This window comes from Neopelma chrysocephalum, unplaced genomic scaffold (assembly GCF_003984885.1).
Source record: "Neopelma chrysocephalum unplaced genomic scaffold, ASM398488v2 Primary Assembly neopelma1_22, whole genome shotgun sequence".
In the NCBI taxonomy this organism is placed as follows: Eukaryota; Metazoa; Chordata; class Aves; order Passeriformes; family Pipridae; genus Neopelma; species Neopelma chrysocephalum.
This window is the reverse complement of record NW_020897689.1, coordinates 15203513-15221910: the sequence shown is the minus strand read 5'-3', so window position 1 is coordinate 15221910 and position 18398 is coordinate 15203513. Positions and strand designations below refer to the sequence as shown.

The 18398-nt window shown below is 36.7% G+C and overlaps 1 non-coding gene across 1 annotated transcript; it reads right to left on the bottom strand.

Annotated features, from left to right (window-relative positions):
* Nucleotides 1-7139: 7139 nt before the first annotated feature.
* TRNAL-CAG lies at nt 7140-7222 on the bottom strand. Its single transcript has one exon. It is a non-coding gene; the product is annotated as a tRNA-Leu (tRNA).
* Between the last annotated feature and the right edge of the window lie 11176 nt (nt 7223-18398).

Here is an 18398-nt window from a genome sequence, read left to right as displayed (position 1 = left end):
GTTACAGAAGACTGTATAAAAACTTCCTGGGAAGCAGGATAGACTTAAATCAAGCAAATTTTTCCTATCTGTGCTATGTCTCTCACATTTTCCTTCTGAACCTGATGAAGCATCAGGCCTCTAGGTGTCACAGGCTCCCCAAAGGTGACCCAAAATGTCTGTGAGAGTAAATTCTGAGAAAAACGTGTGGGTCGTCCTTATCAGGGTTCAGTCCTTGTTGCTGTCTGTGTGGATGTGACCGGGGACTGGATCAGCTGGGCAAGGGAAAAACATGTTCTATGAAGCAAAGTGAACACTGAAAATTTCAGCTTTGGAGGATGCCTGAGGTGTCATGGAGGTCCACTAAGATGTTTGGGGGATGATTGAAGTACATGACATACAGGGAGAGGTCGAGAGAAATATGTTTGTTCACCCTAAAGGAGAGAACGCTAAGGAGAGATATTATTGCTGTCTACAACTACATAGAAACAATGGAGCCAGACTCTTATTGGAGTGGCACAGTGATAGGATGAGATGGAACAGAGAGAGGAATTCATATTAATGAAAATTCCCACTACTCACTAAAAAATGTCACTGTGAAGGTACCCAAGCACTAGAGAAGGTGATACAGTAAGTCTGTGAGATCTCCAGCCCTGAAGGTACTCAAGACTTGGTTGTATGTGGCCCTGAACAACCAGGTCTAACAGGCCCTGCTTTGAGCAGGAGGATGGAAAAGGTGGCCTCAGGGGTCTCTTCCCACCTACACAAATCGATGAGTCTTCCTCTGTCTGTTTCTGTGCATGCACAAATGGGGTCACTACACTGAAACAAAAATACTAGCCCAGCTGCCATATTCCCCTTCCACTCCCTGTGAGATTTTGTTAATACCATGAGTGTCCACAGTGTTTTTAGAATACTGATAGTGCGCAGGACACTACGGAATTACTCATGCCATCTGTTTTTCTATTGTTAAAGATTAAAAATAAAACTCTGAACATTTATTATGTTGGCAGACTAAAAAACACAAATTGGTATTTTGTATTCCCTCACTTAAGTAATTATCAAGTGTCCAAAAAAAAAGTGAGAAAGGAGAAAAGGGGAGACAAAGCCCATCTTGCATTACACTAAATGGTAATTTAAAAGCAATTTCCGCAGGGCTTATCTCATTCCCCATTATTCTAACCAAATCCTGTAGTTTTCAGCCCAACTTTGTCCCTTAAAAACTAGGAATTGGTTTTCTCAGTAATCCTCTGGAAAGACAACCATCTCTCCTGTCTCAGGGTAAAGAGTCTTTATCCTGCATTAGGTGCGGCTTTTCATGGATATCCCAATCCTGGCAAATCTCTGGTAATCCTCATGGGATATCCAGGTCTTTGCTGCCTATATAGACAATATATACAACCCAAATACCTTCCAGCCAAAGGCATATGTCAGAGCTCCCGCTCTTGGAGTATCCCTTTCCGTCTCTTTTTGCTTTTTGCCTGTGAGCAAGCCATTATTTACCACACTGCTCCAGCCCTGCCTGATCCCACTTCTTCATCATCCCAGTTCACCAGCTGAGTGAGCTGACAACCTTATACCCTTTTCTAACTGGGAGCAACTGGCCCATGTATTACTTTGCTGTATCAAGTAGCTGGTTGGCCCTCCAGCAGATGACATTACCTGCACCACAAATAAAAGGAACAAAAATAATTCCTGGATTAATAATTAGTCCATCTGTCTCTAGTTGAAAAGCAGGTTATTCAAAATGGATGTTAGGAATCCAGGATTGTTTTCTGCCATTATGAAAATTAAGGATGTTGATTCACAAGAATGAGTTAAGAACATGAAGATCTCTTGTGGTCAGGGAAGCTCAGACTTTGCTCTGAAACTGATTTGCAGTAGTTCTCAATGGAATAAATCTCCTTGTCTCTCCTTGCCTTTACATATTATGTTGTGGTGTAAAATGGTTTGAAATGAGGTCTCATTTTCCCTCATTTACATTTGCTGCACAAGTGCTTATTGCAGCAGGAATGTATCTATTAGAAGTATGGCCTTGTTTCAGGCATTTTAATTTGAGGCCACACAGAGTCTAAAATCAAGGTAATAGATTTCTTCATGCTAAACTTTCTCCATTCATTGTGGCATTAACAAGGCACATTGGTGACTATACTCTGGACTTTTTTATTATTAAAATTTTATTATTATTATTCTTTACCTACCTCTTAAAGCCCCTGTTCAGAACAAAAAACAAGTGTATGTAGACAAGCTGTTATACAAAAAGAATAGGGTGAAGAGGAAGAAATTGTCTTTGACAAATTAATTAAAGCGTACTAACTAATTATTAATAAAATGTACTTTAATGAGAGCTTAGACATTCCCTGTCTGGAAGTGACATTTAAAGAAATGGAAATTCCAGTTAAATAAACCTTTTATGAACAATTAACAATTACATTTTCTGTTTCCCTGAGCAGAATAATGTGTACCTGCAATATTCACGTGATTAGTCCAAGCATGGGCCATGTTTGAGATGCTCACACATATCCTTCTTAGCACTATCAATGAAGATGTGACTGTGACTCTTTAGCATATTGGCACTTTGAATCTAAAAACTGGTATGGCCATAAAGCCTAGAACTAACAAGAAAATGCTGCACATTAATTCAAAGGTAAGGTTAGGTTATATACCTGACTAGGTATAAAACTAGGTATAAAAACACAGGGCACTCGAAGTAACATCACTGCTTATCTTTTACTAAGATGAAGTTTTCCCAGCCCTCTCTTCAAAACAGAATAAGAATTTAAAAATTGAATTTGAAAAAAACCAAACACCAAACCCTGTTATCCTTCCCTTCTTTTTTTCTTGAACTTTCTTACGTAACATGGCATACATATTCCTGATACCAAATTGTGCTGCTGTTTTATCTCGCCAAGAGCTTTGAGGTCATGCTTTCAAATGTGGTTTGGTAGCAAGTGGTAGAAATTTACACTCATTTGTTTCACTCATCTACATTAAGAACAATACAATTTAAGACTTACAAAGAAAACTCAAAACGCAGAAGTATATTCATCTGATTTCGCTTAAAAAACCCCAAACAAACCCTTCAGTAACCTTGAAAAATATCAGTATAAATATGTTAGAATTGTTAAGGAGCTTGGAATTTATTCCAATAATACACTTGCATGTATTTTTCTTGTGATCATGGCCATCTGATTTCACAGAGGTCTGAAATGAAGACTCATTCATTGCCTGCAGTAGGTTTTAGACTAAGCAATTGTATGCAGATTTGCAGTAATGACTATCTAGGAAAATCCAGGCATGTGTATAGGAGTACTAGGAAGTATCCCTGCCAGAATGGCTTCACAAGGCTTCGCTCTTTTTAAGTAGAGTCTGTGTGAAAGAAATAAAGGCACAGGAGTTGTATTGGAGACCTCTGTTACTGTGAACTGAACCAGGTTGCATTTGTGGTAAGAGAAGGAGTATTCCCACATCTCAGAAGTCACTCAGAGGACTTGTTCTTCTTAGCTTAACATGGCTGGGGACCACAGCTTTTTTAGGCAACAAATCATCAAAGAGTACACTATTGCTGAGAACTTCCAGCCTTGAAAAGGAGATACTCTGGCAATAGAAAATTCACCAAAGCTTCCAACTAGTTCACCCCTGTCGATTATTATTGTCTTTCTTATTAAGGTGAAGTATATAAACCATCCCATCAGATTTTGATGTGAAAACTAAATTGAAGACATACTTGTCTTTTGAATCAAATACTTACATATTTCCCTAAAATATGCTTTCTATACCCTTATTTATTCCTATATTCTTCTCCAGTGCTTTCCTACATTATCAAAATCTTTCTTGAACTGGTGGTGTTTTTCAGTAGCAGTTACCACAGTAATAACTACAGAAGTACAGAAGCTCTAACAATGTACTTCATTGTTTAAACACTGGAAGTCTGCATTAATCCTTTTATTCTAGCTAAGTATCAGTCATCACCTGTAAGTTCATTTCAGGATACATCTGCAGCTCAAGTTCTGTATTGTGCAAGTGTGTTTATGTTATTTCCTTCTGTCTTTATGCCTCCAATCTTGTTCTACTGATCAAGACATCATTTTGTACCTATCAAAATGACTTACAAAGTTCTAGGGATATTTCATCAGTTTTATTTGTATCTATTAAACTTACAAAATACCTGTTTTCTGGATGTTTGTGTTATTTGTTCTACTCTTTCAGTTTTTTATTATCAGACGAAGATTCTCTTTATGTGATTCAGATCAGTGTCAGATTGACAAACCTGGAACAGACTGTGTTGTTCAATTTACTTGTTTGAAATTTCAAAACAATTTAATCTTCCAAATTTCTAAAAACCATTTTAAGTCAACAAAAATTACTTAGAGATTTCTTCAGCATTTTTAAAGCTCCTAAATGCGATTTTTTTGTATTTACTATCTAAAAATATCTAACATTTATTGTTTTGGTTTAAAATAATGTTTGTTTAGCATTATCATCAGAGAAAGAGAGGAGTTACTGGCCTACGTTGCATCAAATAACAACTAGAAATGTTCAGCAAATACTTCTACTTATTCTGGATCACTATTGACAATTCTACCATACTCCAAATAATCAGATAAAAGCATAGTAGGAAACCTTCCCATCATCAGTTCTTGTTCTACTAGATAATAGAAGTCTCTATTATCAGGTTTCTCTTGAGAAGGTTTTTCTGACAGAGTAATTAAGCCATTACTCAAGAGTTTCAAGGTAATCAAGGGAGCTCTTTAAAAGTTTGAGCACACAATCCCGGTATAGCAGCTTTTATTCCACAATCAGGCAGCAGAAGCCATACTTGCCTATGCTTCTCACATTCAGCAAAAACACTGAGGTGTGGTTTAGCCTAATCCTCCTTCAATTGCCTTCTGCACTAAGTGGAATTAGTTACTGTCACTGATCTGATCTGCACTAACTGTTTTTGAACACCCCCAATCTCATTTAGGTCTCTTCCTCCACATTAATCCTTGATAGATATTTCAGCCAGAGGAAGACAGTCCTGTTGAAAGCCTGGGCGGAAGGTAATACAGCTATAGAAAAGCAAATGGCAAAATAGAGGAAGGAATGTGTACACGAGGAAAAATACAAATACTTCAGAGAGTAGTTGGTGAGAAGAACCAGGTAAAAAAAAAATTGCATGATTCCCCTTTGAGAAGGAGGGTGAAAGAAAAATAGCAGCAGAGCATGTTGCCCTGAAGTAGGAGAAATAATGAAAACAAGCTAAAAGAAATAACAGGTGACGAGAAAAAAACAATACCTGATATATCATAAAACAACTTCCAGCCTCTCTGGTTCTGATGAAATAATTTTATATGAATATTGATTATTTTTGCATTACATATAAAGCTGCTCAAGAAAACAGGACTTTGAGGGTAATTAATGTATAAATCCCAAGTGACAGCACAGATAAACCTAAAGTATCAAAGAACATATGATTAAACTTGACTCTCAACTTCCTGGCTTCAAATCTCCCTAAAGTGTGAACTTTGAAGTCCAAATTATAGAGAATATCAGGCTTCTTGAATTTTTACTCCATAAAAATGTTACTTAAGAAATACCAAATCAAACCACCACCAACACCACCACAAACAACAACAAACAACAAACAAACAAAGAAAAAAGAAAGAAACCTGAACTTCAGAAAAATTTTTGGTAGAGTACCTCTGCACTTCTATTGCATCTTAACTGTATATCACATAAACATCACTGGGACCAGCACAAGGAATAGGTGAACATGTCAGAGACAAACTGCTTGGGGTAAGCTCATTTTAACTCATGAAGATTGTCAAATAAATATGCAGGAATCATCTTTCTTGAACACCTTTTTTCCACAAAGAGAATGCATGAAAGAATGAAAAAGAAAAGTAGTCCTGGATCTTTTATTGGTGCTATTTAGACAGATACATTTAAGACTTCCTTAAGTACTTCTAAATCAGTTAGGCATCGTGCAAAATGACTGCATCAATGGAAGGGATGTGCTACAGGTCTCTTACTTGGGTTGTGATGGTAGATGCAGGCATAGCTCAGGATGTGGACATCAGGTTCATTATATGAATGGAAATTTTGTTTGACAATACAATATAGCTCAACCTGAGTGCCCAGGCTCTCTCATCACACCAAGGTTCCTGCCTGCGTCCTTCTGCCCTCCCAAGCTCTGCACAAGTAAGAAGAGAAGGTCTCTCGATTACCATGCACTTCTAGGCCGTAGAAACCAAACTGGAAAGCATTTGTAATGGAAGTAGGAGTATTGCAAAGGGCTTGCTCTAATGTAGCTTGATTTATGTTTGAACCTCAGCTCCAAAAATTATCCCTGTGTGGGGTAAGGTGAAGATGCACTGGGAGAACAATCAGCAAGACCGCTGGTCTCAGATGTCTGGACCAGGTTTTTATCCTTCCCTTTGTTAAGAGATACTAGTGGATAGTATTCCACATAAATCAGGTGGTGCCTATTACTTTGGTAGTGGGGTACCATGGCATGGATAGAGCAGACAAATGATGGTGGACTGTGTGTTACATGTGCAGGAGCTATGGGTTAGGTGTCACGTTTGTGATTGGCAACTCTGGGGACAGGAGATGGACCTAAAAGGCAGGTGAGAATGGACTCTTTCAGCTTGAGTGCTATTGCAGGAATAGCATTCAGGAGCCTAGTGAGAGGGAGCGATTGTGCCAGACTGAAGAGAAACCCATAGGGCACCTTCCAGTCATAACCATAGTGCATGGCAATTTAATCTGCAGAAGTCTGCCGAAATTATATTCCTCTTTGTCTCCAGGGTCTGAGTGATACCCAAGGTTTCTGCATCTTTATTGCTACAACGTTATGAGAAAGTCATGACTGCATGAAAAATACACAAAGTTTTCCTTGTTCAGTCTGCTTCTTCTTTCAAGCTGAGGACAAAACTAAATGTTCATCATTTTTCCTGTATAATATAATCTTGACTACAGAAGGTCTCTTCATCTCTACACAATTGTAATGGGAAATGATACAGCTTCTACTATCCTTCTGCAGTTTGCACGTGCTCTTATTAAACCTCATGAGATTGCCACTGACCTGCTTCTTCAGCTTGTCCAGGTCCCTCTGGTTGGCATCCTATCCTTCCAGTCTGTCAACAGCACCACTCAGCTTGGTGTCATAAAGAAGTTGTCAGAAGTGGGATTTGAACCCACGCCTCCAGGGGAGACTGCGACCTGAACGCAGCGCCTTAGACCGCTCGGCCATCCTGACCTGCCTGGGTGAATGGCAAATTCTGTTTCAAGGTTATATAGATCATTTGTAATGACTTAACGAAAGCAAATTCAGGTATTAGCCTCCAATGTGCCACAATTGTTTCTGCAAGCAGTAAGAGGGTAGTGTAAATACTGTTTTGGTTTTTCTTTTTGGTGTTTTGTTTTTTTTTTTGTTTTTCATACAATCGATGTATATGCTAGTATTATTTGAAACTCCTCATAAGAACGGTTGAATCTCTCCTATTATTAAGATTAGTCTTGTAGATGTTTGAAACCAACATTTGTAAGAACCGACATAAAAAATATATGTGACTCCATGAACACATGTCAACATAGCAGTTTTTAAGACACTGGTAGACATTTTTTTCTTTATAATAGCATTGCTTGCCAGGCATATCAAAAAACCTAAAAATATTTTACCAATTGGCTTCTTCTGTATGACATGAACAGACGAAAAATTAAATAAAATACTAAGTACACACGATGTACTTTTTTCCTGACTTCTCCAGGTTAAATTATTCATTAGTTTGCTGTTTGGATGAGATTCTTGTTGTATGTAGAATAATGAAGAATTTGCATTACTGTGTACTCATGCTAAGTCTGACTTTCTGTATTTGTTTTCAAATAGGCAAATGAAGTCACTGCTCAGGTTTATGAAGAACCAAACAGGTAAGTTAGTCCCACTGTTGCTGATACAACTGTAGGTGAGAGAATTGGACTGTCAGATGGTGTAAAAGCTACAATTTTTCTAATTTCCATCATCCCACTTTACCATTCCTGGCACTACTTTCTTCCAATGTTGGCATAGCTTCCTTGCTCAATTTGGCTTGTGCAATGCAAATGAAATGAAATCATCCTTTGAGTCCAAGACAGGGTTTTCATCTCTCCTGTTTTGTTCATTGGTCCTCAGACAAGATGTACAATGGGAGCCAGAAGAGACTCTTCCCCAACCTCGTGTGGGGTTGTGAGAACTGATGGTCCCTTCCCATGTCATCTAGCAACCACTGAATACAGACAAGATCCTGGAGCTGTCATGGACCAAACACAGTGCTGGGAAGGTGAGCAATAAATTATTCCCTGGTGTGTTTTGGGGACAGAAAAAAATGTTCCTGGAGAGAGGAGGTGTGCTTTGGTGCCTGGAAGCAACCCCAACAGCAAGCTTGGTTATAAATACACTGCTAGGGACCTGGAGGGTTAGCGCAGAAGCCAGTGTGCACAGCTGCAGGCTTCAGTCCCAGGGCTGTCTCTTAGTTTAAGAGAAAAAAAAAGAAAAATCTACTTGGTCTGTTTGAAAGAGTGCAAATTCACCAGTATTTTCAGTCAACTGATGTTATTATATATTTACCCATTTAAAGCATGGCTTTTCCCTGCCAGTGGCAATCAATTTGTGTCTCAGAGAAAGCTATTGCCTCAACTAAATGTTACATCCCAACTTCAAATGTTATTCCCAAGGAAAGACTTATGCAGATGCTTTCCTTTGGGTATAGAGCACTACTAGGGGATTGAAAATTTATGATTTGTCAAGTCTGAGAAACAGAATGAAATAGGTACTTTTAATATAAGGATTAACTGTTAAATCATCACTGTATGACTCTGTACAGAGGCTCAAATGCCATTCATAACAGAGATACTTTGCTGAACTGGAGTCTACAACATATGTTTTAACTTCAAACAATATTTAAGTGAAAAATGGCAGATGGGAGGGGGTTTTTTTGATCTAAGGCCTGTGCTACAGTTTTCGTAGTTTTCCAGCTTTAGTTAAATATCAGCAGGAAGTTGCTCACTAACAGCCTAGTTCCAAACTTATTTTGCAGTTCTCGGGATAGGTTTGGAAATTGGCACACAAAAATTCATGACCTGTCTCAGGGAATCAGAAAAAACAATCAAAATTGATCCCTAGGTGGCTTTAAAGTCTCATTATTTAATTACTTGAAGAAGACCTTACGTTTTCTTTGCTGCAGGCCAGTACCTTGTTCAGCCAGTTATTTTTATTCCATCAAAGTATTCTTTCTTGTTCAAGTTAAATGAAAACCTACTGCAGGCAAGCTATAGAGGAAACTGTCTATAAAACTAGCAGAGGAATAATTATAGTAAAAAATGGGATTTAAAATTGCTGAGAATTTCAAATAATAAAATATTAAGACAAATGCATATGAACTTTCCAAAAGCAGTGCATACACAACATGTCCAGATGCGAATGTATAATGAGTACTAGAGGGTGATGCTAAAATACAGCCAAAGGTCAGTAAAGAATATAAACGAAGAAAAACCTATGCCTAGAGTTTAGGGAATTTATGTAATTTACGTTTCAATGTCTCTCATGCCAATGATGAAGCTTTATTATGAATTTATAGATGACGATTTCTGCATGAGCTTTGGCACAACTGAGTTTCCCTCCTGGTTATCACCAGGATATTGTGTGGAACCAGGATTTGTCAGGAAGCTGGTGTTCCACATCTCAACAGGGTAAAAAACTTTGCCTCAGTCTAAACTATTCAGGCACTGAAATTGTATTTTTTTTCTGGACTGTTTTTCAGACTGAAACAAAACCTAGTGTGTGAGTCTCACATTGAGTGCACAAAATGAAAAGATGAATTTCTCATCAAGCTCCCAAATCTCTGTGAGGCAAATCAAAATTCAAGGAAGACTGACAGTCAAAACTTTAAAGAATAGGAGAAAGTACAAATCTTGAATTGGAAAAACACTTCCTAACATTTCTGTCAAATATTAATCATAAATCTTTTTTTTTCATCCCTCTTCTATCAGGTAAAAAATAATATTAAGAAACCAAATTGAAAAGTAATAAAATATGCAACAAGCCTACCACGGTACTGCTTTCCAGATATCAGAATAAAATTTAATCAACATCAGTTTTCATGCCTTTTTCTCTGAACTTTTTAATATATTGTTATGTCAGTGATGGCTAGAATGTGTAGGTCACTCTAGAGAGAGAATAAAAAAATATTTAATGTATTCCCATTGTTTGGAAAATTGTTTACCTACACTGAATAAAAACATCTTGATTCAATGTTAATCCTATTGTCTTTTTCTCACTCATAGGGAACACATTACATTTTTCGTGATTTTATCTCAGGTTGCCAAGGTGACATTTACTTTTTCACCTCATCACCCCCCAATTGATTACCTTTCTGTCTGATAACACAGTCCTGATTCCTCCACATTTCTGTTCCTTTTGGCTACTACTTTTTCCTATTTGGTATTACTGCCTGTTATGTTTCCATGGAGTCAGGAAGGCAAAAATCACTTTGTAAGAAGGGTATGAAATTCCACTGAAGTCTGTCTCACTCCCTTACTTATGTTTTCTCATCCACAAATAGACTTTTACTGGGGCAGCTCTGGCAAAGGGAGGTCAATAGCAGCTCCTCTCCTTTCTAGAGTTTCTCTTCTATTCTTGTAGACATTAACAGTTGCCTGCAGGGCAATAGTGCCCAGTAGTCCTCCTATAAGCATAAGGTGGGATGTTTTTGAATTAATATGCCTGTTCATCTCAGCAATTTCTTACCTTTTGATAACTAATATAGTAATGTGTCTTTGTTGTGGTTTAACTCCTGGCAGCCACCAATCCCCACACAGCTGCTTGCTCACTCTCCAACCAGTGAGATCGGGGAGAGAATCAGAAGGGTAAAAGCTGAAAACTCGGGGATTGAGATAAAGACAGTTTAATAGGGAAAGGAAAAATCTTGCATAGAGGCAAAGCCAAACAAGGAATTAATTCACTGCTTCCCTTGGGCAGGCAGGTGTTCAGCCATCTCCAGGGGAGCAGGTACTCATCACATGTAATGTTTACTTGGGAAGACAAACTCCGTCATTCCAAATGTCCCCCGTTTCTCCTTCTTCCCCCCACTTTATATATGGAGCATGATGTCATATGGTCTGGAATATCCCTTTGGTCAGCTGGGGGCAGCTGTCCCAGCTGTGCCTCTTCCCAACCTCTCATGCACCTCCAGCCTCCTCACCAGTGTGGCAGTATGAAAAGCAGAAAAGGCCTTGGCTCTGTGTAAGCACTGCTCAGCAATAACAAAAACATCTCTATGTTATCCTCACTGAGTTCAGCACAATTCCAAAACATAGCCACATACTAGCCACTGTGAAGAAAATTAACTCTACCTCAGCCAAAACCCACAGAGTTTTTTACTCATATTTTGGGAAAAACTGTATCAGCAGTAGCAAAACTGGAGTTACTAAAGTTGTTTTCCAGATTTGGAAGCTCTGCTAGTAGTTCTTGTGCACCTCATTAGCCATCATGCAACTCTCAGACACTATTCAGTTTCTGCTCATCATGAAAGACAGGTTTACCTGTTGACAAGAATATGTTTTTTTTTTATTTCTGTATAAAGCTCTCTACAAATTTCTGTAAATCTTTGTAGATCAATCTATGTATCTTCTAAAGCAGCTATTAATACTGCTATTAATAGCACTGCTTTCGAGCAGATTCAAGAAGGGGATAAATTGCTTTTGAGCATTCCACAAAATTTAACATTAAAATATACATATGAAACAACTGGGAAACTTTTCAACCATGTCCTCATAGACAGAAATTTTCAGGGTCAAGTTTGCTTTCTTGTTTGATTGTATGTTCAATCATGGAGAATTACAGATGTTTTCAGCTTCTTATGAGAACAGAAACAGCATTCAAGAAACAAAGTGTTATGCCTTATTATGAAGAGAAATACCATGATGTGTTTATTCTTTCTTTTTTTCAAAATATCTGCATTAAGTGCAAACAAAATAATTAGCACTTGAGCTCTTTAAGTCTTGTTTAAAATTCAATTCTAGTATCCAAATATCTACAAAAACAGCTATTAATTTATGTGTGAGTTGCACTGTGCACCATTTTGTGCTTAACAATAGCTTAGCTTTGTTAGTTATTCATGTTAACAAGCCCTTTATTTAGACTAGCAGTAGAACCACTGAGCCACTCAAAATTATAAGCTTTTTTCATATAGTTTTACTCTTAAATTACTTACTCATAAAACTTAACCTGGGTTCAAGATTCTAGATAGTGGAATCAAGCACGAATAATTATGATGATGAATACTGTAATTGATAACTAAATAAAAGTATATTTAAAGTGAGAGAATACTAACGCATTTCCTAAGGTAGGGAAGGTGGGATGCAATAAGAAAAGGAAATCATGTTCTGCTGTAAAATGTAGTATCCTGTGTCCATTATTGTGTATATAGAAGGATTGCTCCCTAATATTCAAGCTTTATTAATTGATGAGGAAGACTATCTAGTAGTCTCAGAGCATGCATCTATTAACCCTTTTTGAGGCTATTAGATTAATATTGGTTACTAATTCTCTTACATGTGGGGATTTAGTTCCCTGGTAAATAACATAATCCTGTGATTCATCCTAGTATGGTTTTGCCAAAATAATTAGTTTAGGTGGCCTCTATCTGTGGACTGTCAAAGTATTTAAAAATTTGAGGTGATACAACTTCAGTCCTTTGGGTTACTAACAGACATGTTTCGTGACCAAATATCTGTCTTTCATTTGATACAGCTGCTCTGCTAGAAGCAGAAGTTTACTCTATATATACTAGCATGAAATTAACCTTTACCCTACGGAGTTCAAAATCACATATTTCAACAAAGATCTCAGGCAAAATTGCCCAATAGTAAAGTGAGATATTTTCTTCATGGGTAGCTAAAACGTTGATGTTATATCATTCATCAAACATAGTCAACAAGGCACATGACAAACCCTTTTTTGTGAAACCTGTCCTCTCTTTCTACCACACACCTTATGTTTTGTTATGTGTGTTGCATAATCACATGCTTCAAACAGTGGTTTTCACGATCCTGTCTGTTATCTCACATAGAGGACAATCTTCTCTTTGGTGGAGCTTTAGTGTTTTAGCAAAGGATGGTGTTGTTAAGAATGAAAAAGGGATTCTGCAATCATAACTCTAGTTTTGAGTTTTAGCTGTTCATCTTTTTTTATTATTATTCAGATCAGACAGGAGCTTTTAAAAACAGAAAAATTGTTGGGTGCTTTCCGATCCGTAATTTGGAGAGCCTGTAGAAGTGTGAAATTTAAAAAAAAAATATTTTAAGAGGAAAAAGGAGAGCTTTTGATTAGGAGGTTACCTACAATATGCATTGCAAAAGATGAACAGAGCAAAGTTGTTTATCTTTGAAAAGAAACAGTATTCCTTGGCTAATGATACATTGCTACTCTTTCATTCTTGAAAAGAGAAGAAAAACATTCTTCTAAGAGTATCTGTCTTCTTTTCTGTTCTCTAAATGAGAAAAATCTGGTTTTCTACTGAAGTTAAGAAGAACAAATTAAAGTTAGTAAACACAATAGCTAGAGGTGACCTATTTGGCTTCTCTGGGAGTGTAATTTTTCAGTAGTCCATACTTTAAGGGAAACTATGGCAATGAGTAAATTTTCAGGAAATGGCTAGGATTATTAAGTCATCCTTTCATTAGATTTATGAACAAGTACAAGGTTTGTACTTCCTTTTGGTCCACCTAGCATTTTTGTAACCAAATATTAGGTAGAACAAAGCCCATTAACTTGAACGATAGGACAATATAGAAATAAAAGATGAAAAAATTATAGAAAATAAGGTTTGTGTGTTTAAATTTTGTGGGGGCTCAATTTGCTTTTTTTCCCTTCAAATATGGCTTAGGGTTGTTGTTGTATATTATCTAACATTTTATTAGGCTAAAGACTGTGTTCGGGTCTGTATTTGTCTTGTCTCTGCACTGCAGTTCACTGGAGCAGTACCTGCTCCTGGCACACGCTAATATTTTAAACCCAGAATTAATGCAGTGGTACTACTGTGCCTGAAAGAAAAATTATGTTCAAGTGGCAGATGCTTATGACTCTACTATGATATTAGTTTTTCCTTCTTCATTGCTCTATATTTTATACAAAATTAATTATCCAGAAGAGTCTAAAGCTATGTGGTTTGGCTCACCAACTGCTTCTTCTGTTAATTTTACAGCAGGATCTGTATTTGTGCTGCTTTCCCACTGCGCGCGCACGCACACACACACACGTATCATATTATCCTACAATTGCTCTGGCATCTGGACATGTCCTACTGTGTAAGAGACCTGAGGCCTCAACCAAACCCATTTAAATAACTGGGGAGACTTCTGCTCACTTATATAATTTTTGAATCAGTCCTCCAAGCTCCTAGCCATACTACAGTGTGCTGAAACTCGTGTCTGAAATGCAAAGTGTGGGACTTAAACCTTTGAGTAACTTTGATTCCATCAGCAATGCCTCCTAGTCATGCAACATATTTTACTCATTTTACACTGAATTTGTTTCTTTGTAACATAATTTCTGTGCATATCCATTCATATGCATTCAAAACACAGCATTAATCTTTTCCTCTTAAGAAAAAATGCGTTACTGGTTCCTCATATTGTGTATGCAGTGCTTGCAACTTTTCCCTATCTCGCAGCAAGTTGCCCTCTGTTTGGCTTGCTGCTCTTTTATTTCAACACTGCTTTTTGAGGATGTCTGCAGGGCTGGACTGTATGGCTCTTTTTCCTCTTAAACTTCTTTCTGAAGGAAAACAGCACACTGTTTTCTGCAATGCTTACTGCTCCAGCTAGTCAATATATTTTGCAGTTTAATCTGACTTTGTTCTGCTACTTGTGTGCTTTAGCCAGCTAGCAGCCTGTATATACACTGGAGAGTATTAATATCATATATTCTGCTCCCACTCTGGATCTGAAGCCCTGATAGCATGAGAACACTGATTTAGCTGTTCCCAACCAAAATCCTAGCCTACTTAAGTTGCATTTAAATGGTCATAGGCAAAATGTACGTGAAGGTTCAGCTAAATTTGTATTAAACTGAAATGTATGGGTCTATTAGTCCTAAACTATGCTTACATAGATGGTGGGATGATGGAGTTCTTCTAAATTATTTTAGATTCTTTTCAGAATTCAGACTATCCAGCCAGTCCTGTCCTTACACTTCTGTGGGCTGATGTTCTGCCTGGAAACACCCTTACGTTACAGACCTGCAATGGATCATCTTTCCCTTGCTCTCCTTGGATTTTCCACCCCTCCTCATGCTGTCCATGAAATCATCTTCTGGATAAATTTGGGCCTATTAAGACTTTTTTTGTTGCTGTGGTCCATTACCTGATAATGAAGGAATCCAAGAAGTTGAAATACCTTAATTACTATAAATCAAGATCTCAGAATTCAGCCCCTAAAAAGCAGGAATTAAAATACTTCTACCAATTAACTTTTTAATCTACATTTAATATTTTTAGTCAGCAAAAATTATTTGCTAGCTACAGTATGATACAATTTTGGCACTTTTTCAAACAAAGGAGATTAATCTTACCTTACTTTAACCTGCAGCCCTCAAAAAAATGATAATTATAACTTGGTTGATATATGAATATGTTTTTCAAAGTAGATAATTGTTTAGAAACAGCAAATTATTTTCATGAGCTTAAAAGAAAATGTGTGTAAAACAAATTAAAAAGAGCAAGGGAGTACCTGATGGTCAAGAAAAAAAAAAAAGGAAAGTAAAGTTGGAAACCCTCATGTACCAATACCAGCCTTAGTCAGTCCATCTTAACAAATACTCTTTAAAAATTACTCTACTATATGTGTTCCTGACCCTAAATGTCTCAAATTGCTCTGAGTCTTGGTTCTTTGTGTAATCATCATCTCTATCACCTTCAACACGTTGCAATAGTGAAAAACTCACTGAATTGAATATCCTGTGTTTTTTTAACTGTCTGCAACATGGGCACCATTTTTTTGCATATCTCCCTAAGTGAAAGCATATTCTAGAATTATTTAGAAAAAATTAACCTTACAATTTTATGTAATCTCCCATGTAATCCTGGGAGACCAAAAACATCTAACTTGACTCCTAAAGTCTGTATAGCCCACATAAAATCTATAATAATATATATGGCAATGAAACTTATTTTTCTAAGATATTCAAATTTGTGTGATTTATTTTTTAAACTCCAGCATCTTTCATTTATCATGTCAAAGAAACTATTTTCTATGCAAATTTTATTGCAAAAATGTAAATGGCTCAACTTTGTATTGTGTCTGGCATCTTGCTTCTTACTTTGTTCTTTTGTGTTCCCCTCTTATCAGGTACTGTCTTCCTCTCCTTTTTATAAATTTGTCTGAAGCGATCTAATTTTTAACAGAACAGATTGCAGTGACATATAAAAGCTATCCAGGAATAATAAGTCCATTAACTTCTATGGTTTTGCTATTCTGGTCAACAGCTTCCTACAGTTCATGCACATATAAATTTGAAATTTTATAAACTGATCCCTTTTAATAGTACATATTGAGATTCTGACAACAATACTAAAGCCATAAAATGTAGCAAATGCTGTCTAAGGATTTGTGCTGTATACAAAAGATTGCTTGTCCCGTTCTCCCTTTAACTATATTTACACAACTCAAAGAATTTGCATTATATTTCCAACATAATGTTAAGTTTCAACTTAAGTGCAGTTCTTATGTTTCTGAAATGATCATTTCACTTAAAACGGTATGAAAAATTGTCTTAGTTTCTTCCTCTTCTGCTAATGGAAAGTAAGAGATGTAACGGAAGCTATAAAATACAGTACTGGATCTTAAAAGGAAGAAAAGGTAGAGAAGACTTCCTACTGACTGGATTTCTCTAGAAGGGGAAAAAAGTCAGAGAATATCACAGAAAATTTTCTGCAGTGTAAAAAGAAGTTTTCTCATAAAAAATTATTTCTCAGAAATTCCAAGAAAGCAATGGTTTTGTGACTTTGCCACAAAATTGATAAATTTTTCTCTCTCAAATCTCCAAATAATTTTCATAATACTATTCTGATCAGCCTGCCATTTTTTGAAAAGAATTAGAAAGTCTATAGGGTCATTCATGATCATTGACAACCGAGAACCAAATGCAAGCAATAAAGTTACTCATTATATAAATGGATAATGACTATAAATAACAAAAGCATTTGTAATTTCTGATAGACTTTTAAAATTTTCCTTCTAATAAGGGTTGTTATATTAATCTAAAGTAACCTAAATGTTTCAGTAAATTATGTCTTTCAAATCTGGGTCAAAGATCAGTGGTAGATTTATCATAAATTATATACATCCGTTTTGTCAGTGAAGATTGAAGAAACATATTCTCAAAAATGATGGTCTCCTGCTCAAAAGAAAATATCATAGAAAATATCTTAATCACTTAGTCGTATTGTTGACAGAAAGAGTATGTGCAAGCAATTGTGACTGCATTAATTTGAATTAATATTTTGGGTCCATTATATAGTTCTACCATACAAGAAGACTGCAAGTAATTGTCTTCACCAGTGGCATTAGAAAAAAAAAATCCCTTCAACACAACAATGAATCAGTCATATCCAGATTTTATTTTTTAGCACAAAAATTGAATTAAATAACTGTCAAGGGATTATGAAGTATTAACTATGAGAAAGTTAAGCAATGCCTAAGTAATTTCAGGACCAGAGCTGACCTCTTCTAATACCATATTTCTCTGTTAGACTCTTCACCAGGAAAACCAATATTTTTTTATCAAAATAAAATCCTTTTTAGACTATGTCAATATTTAACCAATCTTTTAGAAAACCAAAAGCCATTAATGATACACTTCCACATTTCAGGGAGTAACTAATCAGGGCTACTTCGAAACAGCTTAATTTGAAGTGAACTTCCAGTGCCCAGACACTTTAGGAAGAGGCAAACACACTGACACTGGGGAACAGCCGACGTTCAAGCTTTGACAGCTGTGCTTGATACCTTAACTGTGCCAAACTGTGCCTGCAGCACAGTTCTGTTTAATCACCTCTGAGGAAATGTGTTTTATTTGTTTCAGTCCTGTTCTTCTTACCACGTGCTTTAGTGAGCTGTTTTTACTGTCAAGTGGAAGCTGTTACCCTTTTTCTGTTATACGCGTGATTGTTTTTCTGGTTCCTTTTTTCTTTTCTTTAGACAATATCAATGGTGACATTATGGGGAACAACATCTACCAGGAAGCTGAAAAAAAGCCAACAAACACAACAAAACTCTGTATTCCAACACAGAACTAGCAGGTTCATATCCTCTGTTGACGCTGTCCCTATCAAGGACTCTGAATAAGCTGTTAGTGCTGTTATTTGAGAAAGAATACAGGCCTCTTCAAACACTGCTGC